Source organism: Diceros bicornis, unplaced genomic scaffold, assembly GCF_020826845.1.
Source record: "Diceros bicornis minor isolate mBicDic1 unplaced genomic scaffold, mDicBic1.mat.cur scaffold_843_ctg1, whole genome shotgun sequence".
Taxonomy (NCBI): Eukaryota; Metazoa; Chordata; class Mammalia; order Perissodactyla; family Rhinocerotidae; genus Diceros; species Diceros bicornis.
The window spans coordinates 41070-52880 of NW_026691722.1; the positions used below are offsets into that span (position 1 = coordinate 41070).

General features: G+C 68.8%; 6 non-coding genes across 6 annotated transcripts; all 6 read right to left on the reverse strand.

The window, feature by feature from the left end:
* Positions 1-126: 126 nt before the first annotated feature.
* Positions 127-245, reverse strand: LOC131403767 (5S ribosomal RNA). The gene has a single exon (XR_009219511.1). It is a non-coding gene; the product is annotated as a 5S ribosomal RNA (ribosomal RNA).
* A 1957-nt stretch (positions 246-2202) lies between these two features.
* On the reverse strand, positions 2203-2322 carry LOC131403773 (5S ribosomal RNA). The gene has a single exon (XR_009219517.1). It is a non-coding gene; the product is annotated as a 5S ribosomal RNA (ribosomal RNA).
* A 1962-nt stretch (positions 2323-4284) lies between these two features.
* On the reverse strand, positions 4285-4403 carry LOC131403768 (5S ribosomal RNA). Its single transcript, XR_009219512.1, has one exon. It is a non-coding gene; the product is annotated as a 5S ribosomal RNA (ribosomal RNA).
* Positions 4404-6355: 1952 nt separating this feature from the next.
* Positions 6356-6474, reverse strand: LOC131403769 (5S ribosomal RNA). The gene has a single exon (XR_009219513.1). It is a non-coding gene; the product is annotated as a 5S ribosomal RNA (ribosomal RNA).
* A 1944-nt stretch (positions 6475-8418) lies between these two features.
* On the reverse strand, positions 8419-8537 carry LOC131403770 (5S ribosomal RNA). The gene has a single exon (XR_009219514.1). It is a non-coding gene; the product is annotated as a 5S ribosomal RNA (ribosomal RNA).
* A 1994-nt stretch (positions 8538-10531) lies between these two features.
* Positions 10532-10651, reverse strand: LOC131403771 (5S ribosomal RNA). The gene has a single exon (XR_009219515.1). It is a non-coding gene; the product is annotated as a 5S ribosomal RNA (ribosomal RNA).
* Between the last annotated feature and the right edge of the window lie 1160 nt (positions 10652-11811).

The following is an 11811-nucleotide window of genomic DNA, read 5'->3' on the forward strand; positions in this document are numbered from 1 at the left end:
ACACGGGCAGCAGCTGGGCAGCGGTGGGGGTGGGGGCGGGCGCGGAGGCCGGAGGGGCGGCCGGTGTGCCGAGGGAGCCGCGCTGGGGGCGGTGGCAAAAGGAGAGGGAGACGGCGGGAGGCAAAAAGCCTACAGCACCCGGTATTCCCAGGCGGTCTCCCATCCAAGTACTAACCAGGCCCGACCCTGCTTAGCTTCCGAGATCAGACGAGATCGGGCGCGTTCAGGGTGGTATGGCCGTAGACGTCGGGGCCGCCGCCGGGCGCCCCTAAGAAGGCGCGCCGGGCCGCCCCGGCCCCTGTGACGCGGGCCCCCAGGCCCCTGTCAGGCGCGCGCCCAGAGCCCTGTGACGCGCGCCCCCAGAGCTCTGTGACGCGCGCCCCCAGAGCCCTGTGAGGCTCACAAGCCGCCGGCGCCCCGCCCCCCCCCCCCCCGCCCCGCCCGCTGCCGCCGGCCCGCCGCGCTCCACCTGCCGCCGCCGCCGCCGCCGCCGCCGCCGCCGCCGCCGCCGCCGCCGCCTGGCCAGCCAAACCCTGCGGTGCGCTGCCCTGCCGCCCGCCCAGGGCCTGAGAGGCCTCTGGCACCCCGCGGGCGGGGGGCGGGGCGCCAGTCTAGGCGCTCTCCCGCCCCATCCCGGGAGTCTCCAGGCTCGCGCCCGCTCGGCTCGCTCCCGAGGTCGCAGGAGATCGGGCTGCTCCGGGCCGTGCGGCGGGAGGCGTCGCGGCGTCAGGGCCCCCCGGCCCGCGCTCCTCTGAGCCCCCTCCGGCCCGAGGAGCCTCCCAGCCCGGGGCCTGGCCGCCGCTGCTCCGGGCCGGCCCCGAGGGGCCCCAAACCACCCCGAGCCACCCTGGCGACCAGAGGGCATCGGCGGAACCCCGCCGCCCTCCCTCGGTTCGCGTCGGGGCGGGGGGCGGGGCACCGTTACCCCCACGCCCCCCACCGAGACTGAGACCCCGCCCACGCTCGTCCCCCCCGTGGGGACGCAGGAGAGCTCCTGTGCGAGGGAGCGGAGAGACAGAGCCACTGAGAGGATCCAAGACACCGACCTAGACAGACCCCCACCGGCACAGACACACAGACACAGAGAGCCTCTGCAGAAGAGGCAGCTTGCCCACGGCAGGGTGGTCGTGCTTGAGCTGGGCCTCAGGCAAGGAGGCAGTGGCCCTGGGGCAGGCAATCACTCCTGGGGCCCTAGGACGCGCAGCCTCGGTCTCAGGAGTCCCGGTGCCGCTCGGGCAATGTTGTCTCAGGGGACTCTTCCACTACCTCTGACAGACAGGGCCAGGACCAGGGGGAAGAGAGCGAGGCGCCTGAGCGAGGGGACACGGAACATCTCAGCCAGCCAGATTCACGGTATTTTCCTTCGATGTTTTAGAAACCAAAGTGACTGCGAGATATCCACCAGGAGCCAAACGTCAATATTTCAAGTAAAGGCAGGGCCAGGAAGAAAAAGAAAAAGGATGCCGGTCACGTGGGGCCGGAAAGTTATCAAACTGGGGAAGGGGACTTCTTTGAGAAAAACAAACAAAGATAAATAAATGAAAAGTGACACGTCGAGACACAGGGGCGGAAACGAACGTTTATTTTGAGTGAGATCACAAGTGAGAACAACGCACTAACTTGATTGAGACACACCACAAACATCAGAAAATCCAGAAGCCGTGGCGTTTTGGATGAACTGCCTGAAATGCTCCCCTAACCCATTTTCCCCTGTCCTTTTGCAGACGGTCTTCTGAAAACCTTCACCAGGTTCCTGTGGTGCCTCAGCTCCGGAAGAAGTATTTGCTGCTTGTAGCTTTCTGATCCGTTGGCCCCCCCCTCCCCCTACGGGGGAACGGAATCCATTCTCTCCGACGCGACCGCGATGACGCTACCAACTGGTTGGGGCGGCCGAGTGAACTGCTCGGGTCTGTCGGGCCCCTAGCGGCTGGGAAGAGGCCGAGGACACAGGGAGCCCACGAGCGCGGAGTCGGGGTCACGCCGGGCCCCAGTGGGCCCGGGGTCCCGGTGGGGGGGGGCCGCGAGGTTGAAGGGCTGGGCTTCGACAGCCTGCCCGCGCCTGGGCGGCTGTCGCGCACACGGGCAGCAGCTGGGCAGCGGTGGGGGTGGGGGCGGGCGCGGAGGCCGGAGGGGCGGCCGGTGTGCCGAGGGAGCCGCGCTGGGGGCGGTGGCAAAAGGAGAGGGAGACGGCGGGAGGCAAAAAGCCTACAGCACCCCGGTATTCCCAGGCGGTCTCCCATCCAAGTACTAACCAGGCCCGACCCTGCTTAGCTTCCGAGATCAGACGAGATTGGGCGCGTTCAGGGTGGTATGGCCGTAGACGTCGGGGCCGCCGCCGGGCGCCCCTAAGAAGGCGCGCCGGGCCGCCCCGGCCCCCTGTGACGCGGGCCCCCCAGGCCCCTGTCAGGCGCGCGCCCAGAGCCCTGTGACGCGCGCCCCCAGAGCTCTGTGACGCGCGCCCCCAGAGCCCGGTGAGGCTCACAAGCCGCCGGCGCCCCGCCCCCCCCCGCCCCGCCCGCTGCCGCCGGCCCGCCGCGCTCCACCTGCCGCCGCCGCCGCCGCCGCCGCCGCCGCCGCCGCCGCCGCCGCCTGGCCAGCCAAACCCTGCGGTGCGCTGCCCTGCCGCCCGCCCAGGGCCTGAGAGGCCTCTGGCACCCCGCGGGCGGGGGGCGGGGCGCCAGTCTAGGCGCTCTCCCCGCCCCATCCCGGGAGTCTCCAGGCTCGCGCCCCGCTCGGCTCGCTCCCGAGGTCGCAGGAGATCGGGCTGCTCCGGGCCGTGCGGCGGGAGGCGTCGCGGCGTCAGGGCCCCCCGGCCCGCGCTCCTCTGAGCCCCCTCCGGCCCGAGGAGCCTCCCAGCCCGGGGCCTGGCCGCCGCTGCTCCGGGCCGGCCCCGAGGGGCCCCAAACCACCCCGAGCCACCCTGGCGACCAGAGGGCATCGGCGGAACCCCGCCGCCCTCCCTCGGTTCGCGTCGGGGCGGGGGGCGGGGCACCGTTACCCCCCACGCCCCCCACCGAGACTGAGACCCCGCCCACGCTCGTCCCCCCCCGTGGGGACGCAGGAGAGCTCCTGTGCGAGGAGCGGAGAGAGACAGAGCCACTGAGAGGATCCAAGACACCGACCTAGACAGACCCCCCACCGGCACAGACACACAGACACAGAGAGCCTCTGCAGAAGAGGCAGCTTGCCCACGGCAGGGTGGTCGTGCTTGAGCTGGGCCTCAGGCAAGGAGGCAGTGGCCCTGGGGCAGGCAATCACTCCTGGGGCCCTAGACGCGCAGCCTCGGTCTCAGGAGTCCGGTGCCGCTCGGGCCAATGTTGTCTCAGGGGACTCTTCCACTACCTCTGACAGACAGGGCCAGGACCAGGGGGAAGAGAGCGAGGCGCCTGAGCGAGGGGACACGGAACATCTCAGCCAGCCAGATTCACGGTATTTTCCTTCGATGTTTTAGAAACCAAAGTGACTGCGAGATATCCACCAGGAGCCAAACGTCAATATTTCAAGTAAAGGCAGGGCCAGGAAGAAAAAGAAAAAGGATGCCGGTCACGTGGGGCCGGAAAGTTATCAAACTGGGGAAGGGGACTTCTTTGAGAAAAACAAACAAACAAAGATAAATAAATGAAAAGTGACACGTCGAGACACAGGGGCGGAAACGAACGTTTATTTTGAGTGAGATCACAAGTGAGAACAACGCACTAACTTGATTGAGACACACCACAAACATCAGAAAATCCAGAAGCCGTGGCGTTTTGGATGAACTGCCTGAATGCTCCCCTAACCCATTTTCCCCTGTCCTTTTGCAGACGGTCTTCTGAAAACCTTCACCAGGTTCCTGTGGTGCCTCAGCTCCGGAAGAAGTATTTGGTGCTTGTAGCTTTCTGATCCGTTGGGCTCCACCCCCCCCCCCACGGGGGAACGGAATCCATTTCTCTCCCACGAGACCGCGATGACGCTACCAACTGGTTGGGGCGGCCGAGTGAACTGCTCGGGTCTGTCGGGCCCCTAGCGGCTGGGAAGAGGCCGAGGACACAGGGAGCCCACGAGCGCGGAGTCGGGGTCACGCCGGGCCCCAGTGGGCCCGGGGTCCCGGTGGGGGGGGGCCGCGAGGTTGAAGGGCTGGGCTTCGACAGCCTGCCCGCGCCTGGGCGGCTGTCGCGCACACGGGCAGCAGCTGGGCAGCGGTGGGGGTGGGGGCGGGCGCGGAGGCCGGAGGGGCGGCCGGTGTGCCGAGGGAGCCGCGCTGGGGGCGGTGGCAAAAGGAGAGGGAGACGGCGGGAGGCAAAAAGCCTACAGCACCCGGTATTCCCAGGCGGTCTCCCATCCAAGTACTAACCAGGCCCGACCCTGCTTAGCTTCCGAGATCAGACGAGATCGGGCGCGTTCAGGGTGGTATGGCCGTAGACGTCGGGGCCGCCGCCGGGCGCCCCTAAGAAGGCGCGCCGGGCCGCCCCGGCCCCTGTGACGCGGGCCCCCAGGCCCCTGTCAGGCGCGCGCCCAGAGCCCTGTGACGCGCGCCCCCAGAGCTCTGTGACGCGCGCCCCCAGAGCCCTGTGAGGCTCACAAGCCGCCGGCGCCCCGCCCCCCCCCCCCCCCGCCCCGCCCGCTGCCGCCGGCCCGCCGCGCTCCACCTGCCCGCCGCCGCCGCCGCCGCCGCCGCCGCCTGGCCAGCCAAACCCTGCGGTGCGCTGCCCTGCCGCCCGCCCAGGGCCTGAGAGGCCTCTGGCACCCCGCGGGCGGGGGGCGGGGCGCCAGTCTAGGCGCTCTCCCGCCCCATCCCGGGAGTCTCCAGGCTCGCGCCCGCTCGGCTCGCTCCCGAGGTCGCAGGAGATCGGGCTGCTCCGGGCCGTGCGGCGGGAGGCGTCGCGGCGTCAGGGCCCCCCCGGCCCGCGCTCCTCTGAGCCCCCTCCGGCCCGAGGAGCCTCCCAGCCCGGGGCCTGGCCGCCGCTGCTCCGGGCCGGCCCCGAGGGGCCCCAAACCACCCCGAGCCACCCTGGCGACCAGAGGGCATCGGCGGAACCCCGCCGCCCTCCCTCGGTTCGCGTCGGGGCGGGGGGCGGGGCACCGTTACCCCCCACGCCCCCCACCGAGACTGAGACCCCGCCCACGCTCGTCCCCCCCGTGGGGACGCAGGAGAGCTCCTGTGCGAGGGAGCGGAGAGACAGAGCCACTGAGAGGATCCAAGACACCGACCTAGACAGACCCCCACCGGCACAGACACACAGACACAGAGAGCCTCTGCAGAAGAGGCAGCTTGCCCACGGCAGGGTGGTCGTGCTTGAGCTGGGCCTCAGGCAAGGAGGCAGTGGCCCTGGGGCAGGCAATCACTCCTGGGGCCCTAGGACGCGCAGCCTCGGTCTCAGGAGTCCCGGTGCCCGCTCGGGCAATGTTGTCTCAGGGGACTCTTCCACTACCTCTGACAGACAGGGCCAGGACCAGGGGGAAGAGAGCGAGGCGCCTGAGCGAGGGGACACGGAACATCTCAGCCAGCCAGATTCACGGTATTTTCCTTCGATGTTTAGAAACCAAAGTGACTGCGAGATATCCACCAGGAGCCAAACGTCAATATTTCAAGTAAAGGCAGGGCCAGGAAGAAAAAGAAAAAGGATGCCGGTCACGTGGGGCCGGAAAGTTATCAAACTGGGGAAGGGGACTTCTTTGAGAAAAACAAACAAACAAAGATAAATAAATGAAAAGTGACACGTCGAGACACAGGGGCGGAAACGAACGTTTATTTTGAGTGAGATCACAAGTGAGAACAACGCACTAACTTGATTGAGACACACCACAAACATCAGAAAATCCAGAAGCCGTGGCGTTTTGGATGAACTGCCTGAAATGCTCCCCTAACCCATTTTCCCCTGTCCTTTTGCAGACGGTCTTCTGAAAACCTTCACCAGGTTCCTGTGGTGCCTCAGCTCCGGAAGAAGTATTTGGTGCTTGTAGCTTTCTGATCCGTTGGGCTCCACCCCCCCCCCCCCACGGGGGAACGGAATCCATTCTCTCCCACGAGACCGCGATGACGCTACCAACTGGTTGGGGCGGCCGAGTGAACGCTCGGGTCTGTCGGGCCCCTAGCGGCTGGGAAGAGGCCGAGGACACAGGGAGCCCACGAGCGCGGAGTCGGGGTCACGCCGGGCCCCAGTGGGCCCGGGGTCCCGGTGGGGGGGGGGCCGCGAGGTTGAAGGGCTGGGCTTCGACAGCCTGCCCGCGCCTGGGCGGCTGTCGCGCACACGGGCAGCAGCTGGGCAGCGGTGGGGGTGGGGGGCGGGCGCGGAGGCCGGAGGGGCGGCCGGTGTGCCGAGGGAGCCGCGCTGGGGGCGGTGGCAAAAGGAGAGGGAGACGGCGGGAGGCAAAAAGCCTACAGCACCCGGTATTCCCAGGCGGTCTCCCATCCAAGTACTAACCAGGCCCGACCCTGCTTAGCTTCCGAGATCAGACGAGATCGGGCGCGTTCAGGGTGGTATGGCCGTAGACGTTGGGGCCGCCGCCGGGCGCCCCTAAGAAGGCGCGCCGGGCAGCCCCGGCCCCTGTGACGCGGGCCCCCAGGCCCCTGTCAGGCGCGCGCCCAGAGCCCTGTGACGCGCGCCCCCAGAGCTCTGTGACGCGCGCCCCCAGAGCCCTGTGAGGCTCACAAGCCGCCGGCGCCCCGCCCCCCCCCCGCCCCGCCCGCTGCCGCCGGCCCGCCGCGCTCCACCTGCCGCCCGCCGCCGCCGCCGCCGCCGCCGCCGCCGCCTGGCCAGCCAAACCCTGCGGTGCGCTGCCCTGCCGCCCGCCCAGGGCCTGAGAGGCCTCTGGCACCCCGCGGGCGGGGGGCGGGGCGCCAGTCTAGGCGCTCTCCCCGCCCCATCCCGGGAGTCTCCAGGCTCGCGCCCGCTCGGCTCGCTCCCGAGGTCGCAGGAGATCGGGCTGCTCCGGGCCGTGCGGCGGGAGGCGTCGCGGCGTCAGGGCCCCCCGGCCCGCGCTCCTCTGAGCCCCCTCCGGCCCGAGGAGCCTCCCAGCCCGGGGCCTGGCCGCCGCTGCTCCGGGCCGGCCCCGAGGGGCCCCAAACCACCCCGAGCCACCCTGGCGACCAGAGGGCATCGGCGGAACCCCGCCGCCCTCCCTCGGTTCGCGTCGGGGTGGGGGGCGGGGCACCGTTACCCCCACGCCCCCCACCGAGCCTGAGACCCCGCCCACGCTCGTCCCCCCCGTGGGGACGCAGGAGAGCTCCTGCGCGAGGGAGCGGAGAGACAGAGCCACTGAGAGGATCCAAGACACCGACCTAGACAGACCCCCACCGGCACAGACACACAGACACAGAGAGCCTCTGCAGAAGAGGCAGCTTGCCCACGGCAGGGTGGTCGTGCTTGAGCTGGGCCTCAGGCAAGGAGGCAGTGGCCCTGGGGCAGGCAATCACTCCTGGGGCCCTAGGAACGCGCAGCCTCGGTCTCAGGAGTCCGGTGCCGCTCGGGCAATGTTGTCTCAGGGGACTCTTCCACTACCTCTGACAGACAGGGCCAGGACCAGGGGGAAGAGAGCGAGGCGCCTGAGCGAGGGGACACGGAACATCTCAGCCAGCCAGATTCACGGTATTTTCCTTCGATGTTTTAGAAACCAAAGTGACTGCGAGATATCCACCAGGAGCCAAACGTCAATATTTCAAGTAAAGGCAGGGCCAGGAAGAAAAAGAAAAAGGATGCCGGTCACGTGGGGCCGGAAAGTTATCAAACTGGGGAAGGGACTTCTTTGAGAAAAACAAACAAACAAAGATAAATAAATGAAAAGTGACACGTCGAGACACAGGGGCGGAAACGAACGTTTATTTTGAGTGAGATCACAAGTGAGAACAACGCACTAACTTGATTGAGACACACCACAAACATCAGAAAATCCAGAAGCCGTGGCGTTTTGGATGAACTGCCTGAAATGCTCCCCTAACCCATTTTCCCCTGTCCTTTTGCAGACGGTCTTCTGAAAACCTTCACCAGGTTCCTGTGGTGCCTCAGCTCCGGAAGAAGTATTTGCTGCTTGTAGCTTTCTGATCCGTTGGCCCCCCCCTCCCCCTACGGGGGAACGGAATCCATTCTCTCCGACGCGACCGCGATGACGCTACCAACTGGTTGGGGCGGCCGAGTGAACTGCTCGGGTCTGTCGGGCCCCTAGCGGCTGGGAAGAGGCCGAGGACACAGGGAGCCCACGAGCGCGGAGTCGGGGTCACGCCGGGCCCCAGTGGGCCCGGGGTCCCGGTGGGGGGGGCCGCGAGGTTGAAGGGCTGGGCTTCGACAGCCTGCCCGCGCCTGGGCGGCTGTCGCGCACACGGGCAGCAGCTGGGCAGCGGTGGGGGTGGGGGCGGGCGCGGAGGCCGGAGGGGCGGCCGGTGTGCCGAGGGAGCCGCGCTGGGGCGGTGGCAAAAGGAGAGGGAGACGGCGGGAGGCAAAAAGCCTACAGCACCCGGTATTCCCAGGCGGTCTCCCATCCAAGTACTAACCAGGCCCGACCCTGCTTAGCTTCCGAGATCAGACGAGATCGGGCGCGTTCAGGGTGGTATGGCCGTAGACGTCGGGGCCGCCGCCGGGCGCCCCTAAGAAGGCGCGCCGGGCCGCCCCGGCCCCTGTGACGCGGGCCCCCAGGCCCCTGTCAGGCGCGCGCCCAGAGCCCTGTGGACGCGCGCCCCCAGGCTCTGTGACGCGCGCCCCCAGAGCCCTGTGAGGCTCACAAGCCGCCGGCGCCCCGCCCCCCCCCCCCCCCGCCTTGCCCGCTGCCGCCGGCCCGCCGCGCTCCACCTGCCGCCGCCGCCGCCGCCCGCCGCCGCCCGCCGCCGCCGCCGCCGCCGCCGCCGCCGCCGCCGCCGCCTGGCCAGCCAAACCCTGCGGTGCGCTGCCCTGCCGCCCGCCCAGGGCCTGAGAGGCCTCTGGCACCCCGCGGGCGGGGGGCGGGGCGCCAGTCTAGGCGCTCTCCCTCCCCGCCCCATCCCGGGAGTCTCCAGGCTCGCGCCCCGCTCGGCTCGCTCCCGAGGTCGCAGGAGATCGGGCTGCTCCGGGCCGTGCGGCGGGAGGCGTCGCGGCGTCAGGGGCCCCCCGGCCCGCGCTCCTCTGAGCCCCCTCCGGCCCGAGGAGCCTCCCAGCCCGGGCCTGGCCGCCGCTGCTCCGGGCCGGCCCCGAGGGGCCCCAAACCACCCCGAGCCACCCTGGCGACCAGAGGGCATCGGCGGAACCCCCGCCGCCCTCCCTCGGTTCGCGTCGGGGCGGGGGGCGGGGCACCGTTACCCCCACGCCCCCCACCGAGACTGAGACCCCGCCCACGCTCGTCCCCCCCGTGGGGACGCAGGAGAGCTCCTGTGCGAGGGAGCGGAGAGACAGAGCCACTGAGAGGATCCAAGACACCGACCTAGACAGACCCCCACCGGCACAGACACACAGACACAGAGAGCCTCTGCAGAAGAGGCAGCTTGCCCACGGCAGGGTGGTCGTGCTTGAGCTGGGCCTCAGGCAAGGAGGCAGTGGCCCTGGGGCAGGCAATCACTCCTGGGGCCCTAGGACGCGCAGCCTCGGTCTCAGGAGTCCGGTGCCGCTCGGGCAATGTTGTCTCAGGGGACTCTTCCACTACCCCTCTGACAGACAGGGCCAGGACCAGGGGGAAGAGAGCGAGGCGCCTGAGCGAGGGGACACGGAACATCTCAGCCAGCCAGATTCACGGTATTTTCCTTCGATGTTTTAGAAACCAAAGTGACTGCGAGATATCCACCAGGAGCCAAACGTCAATATTTCAAGTAAAGGCAGGGCCAGGAAGAAAAAGAAAAAGGATGCCGGTCACGTGGGGCCGGAAAGTTATCAAACTGGGGAAGGGGACTTCTTTGAGAAAAACAAACAAACAAAGATAAATAAATGAAAAGTGACACGTCGAGACACAGGGGCGGAAACGAACGTTTATTTTGAGTGAGATCACAAGTGAGAACAACGCACTAACTTGATTGAGACACACCCACAAACATCAGAAAATCCAGAAGCCGTGGCGTTTTGGATGAACTGCCTGAAATGCTCCCCTAACCCATTTTCCCCTGTCCTTTTGCAGACGGTCTTCTGAAAACCTTCACCAGGTTCCTGTGGTGCCTCAGCTCCGGAAGAAGTATTTGGTGCTTGTAGCTTTCTGATCCGTTGGGCTCCACCCCCCCCCCCCACGGGGGAACGGAATCCATTCTCTCCCACGAGACCGCGATGACGCTACCAACTGGTTGGGGCGGCCGAGTGAACTGCTCGGGTCTGTCGGGCCCCTAGCGGCTGGGAAGAGGCCGAGGACACAGGGAGCCCACGAGCGCGGAGTCGGGGTCACGCCGGGCCCCAGTGGGCCCGGGGTCCCGGTGGGGGGGGGCCGCGAGGTTGAAGGGCTGGGCTTCGACAGCCTGCCCGCGCCTGGGCGGCTGTCGCGCACACGGGCAGCAGCTGGGCAGCGGTGGGGGTGGGGGCGGGCGCGGAGGCCGGAGGGGCGGCCGGTGTGCCGAGGGAGCCGCGCTGGGGGCGGTGGCAAAAGGAGAGGGAGACGGCGGGAGGCAAAAAGCCTACAGCAACCCGGTATTCCCAGGCGGTCTCCCATCCAAGTACTAACCAGGCCCGACCCTGCTTAGCTTCCGAGATCAGACGAGATCGGGCGCGTTCAGGGTGGTATGGCCGTAGACGTTGGGGCCGCCGCCGGGCGCCCCTAAGAAGGCGCGCCGGGCAGCCCCGGCCCCTGTGACGCGGGCCCCCAGGCCCCTGTCAGGCGCGCGCCCAGAGCCCTGTGACGCGCGCCCCCAGAGCTCTGTGACGCGCGCCCCCAGAGCCCTGTGAGGCTCACAAGCCGCCGGCGCCCCGCCCCCCCCCCGCCCCCGCCCGCTGCCGCCGGCCCGCCGCGCTCCACCTGCCGCCGCCGCCGCCGCCGCCGCCGCCGCCCGCCGCCTGGCCAGCCAAACCCTGCGGTGCGCTGCCCTGCCGCCCGCCCAGGGCCTGAGAGGCCTCTGGCACCCCCGCGGGCGGGGGGCGGGGCGCCAGTCTAGGCGCTCTCCCGCCCCATCCCGGGAGTCTCCAGGCTCGCGCCCGCTCGGCTCGCTCCCGAGGTCGCAGGAGATCGGGCTGCTCCGGGCCGTGCGGCGGGAGGCGTCGCGGCGTCAGGGCCCCCCGGCCCGCGCTCCTCTGAGCCCCCTCCGGCCCGAGGAGCCTCCCAGCCCGGGGCCTGGCCGCCGCTGCTCCGGGCCGGCCCCGAGGGGCCCCAAACCACCCCGAGCCACCCTGGCGACCAGAGGGCATCGGCGGAACCCCGCCGCCCTCCCTCGGTTCGCGTCGGGGTGGGGGGCGGGGCACCGTTACCCCCACGCCCCCCACCGAGCCTGAGACCCCGCCCACGCTCGTACCCCCCGTGGGGACGCAGGAGAGCTCCTGCGCGAGGAGCGGAGAGACAGAGCCACTGAGAGGATCCAAGACAACCGACCTAGACAGACCCCCACCGGCACAGACACACAGACACAGAGAGCCTCTGCAGAAGAGGCAGCTTGCCCACGGCAGGGTGGTCGTGCTTGAGCTGGGCCTCAGGCAAGGAGGCAGTGGCCCTGGGGCAGGCAATCACTCCTGGGCCCTAGGACGCGCAGCCTCGGTCTCAGGAGTCCGGTGCCCGCTCGCGGCAATGTTGTCTCAGGGGACTCTTCCACTACCTCTGACAGACAGGGCCAGGACCAGGGGGAAGAGAGCGAGGCGCCTGAGCGAGGGGACACGGAACATCTCAGCCAGCCAGATTCACGGTATTTTCCTTCGATGTTTTAGAAACCAAAGTGACTGCGAGATATCCACCAGGAGCCAAACGTCA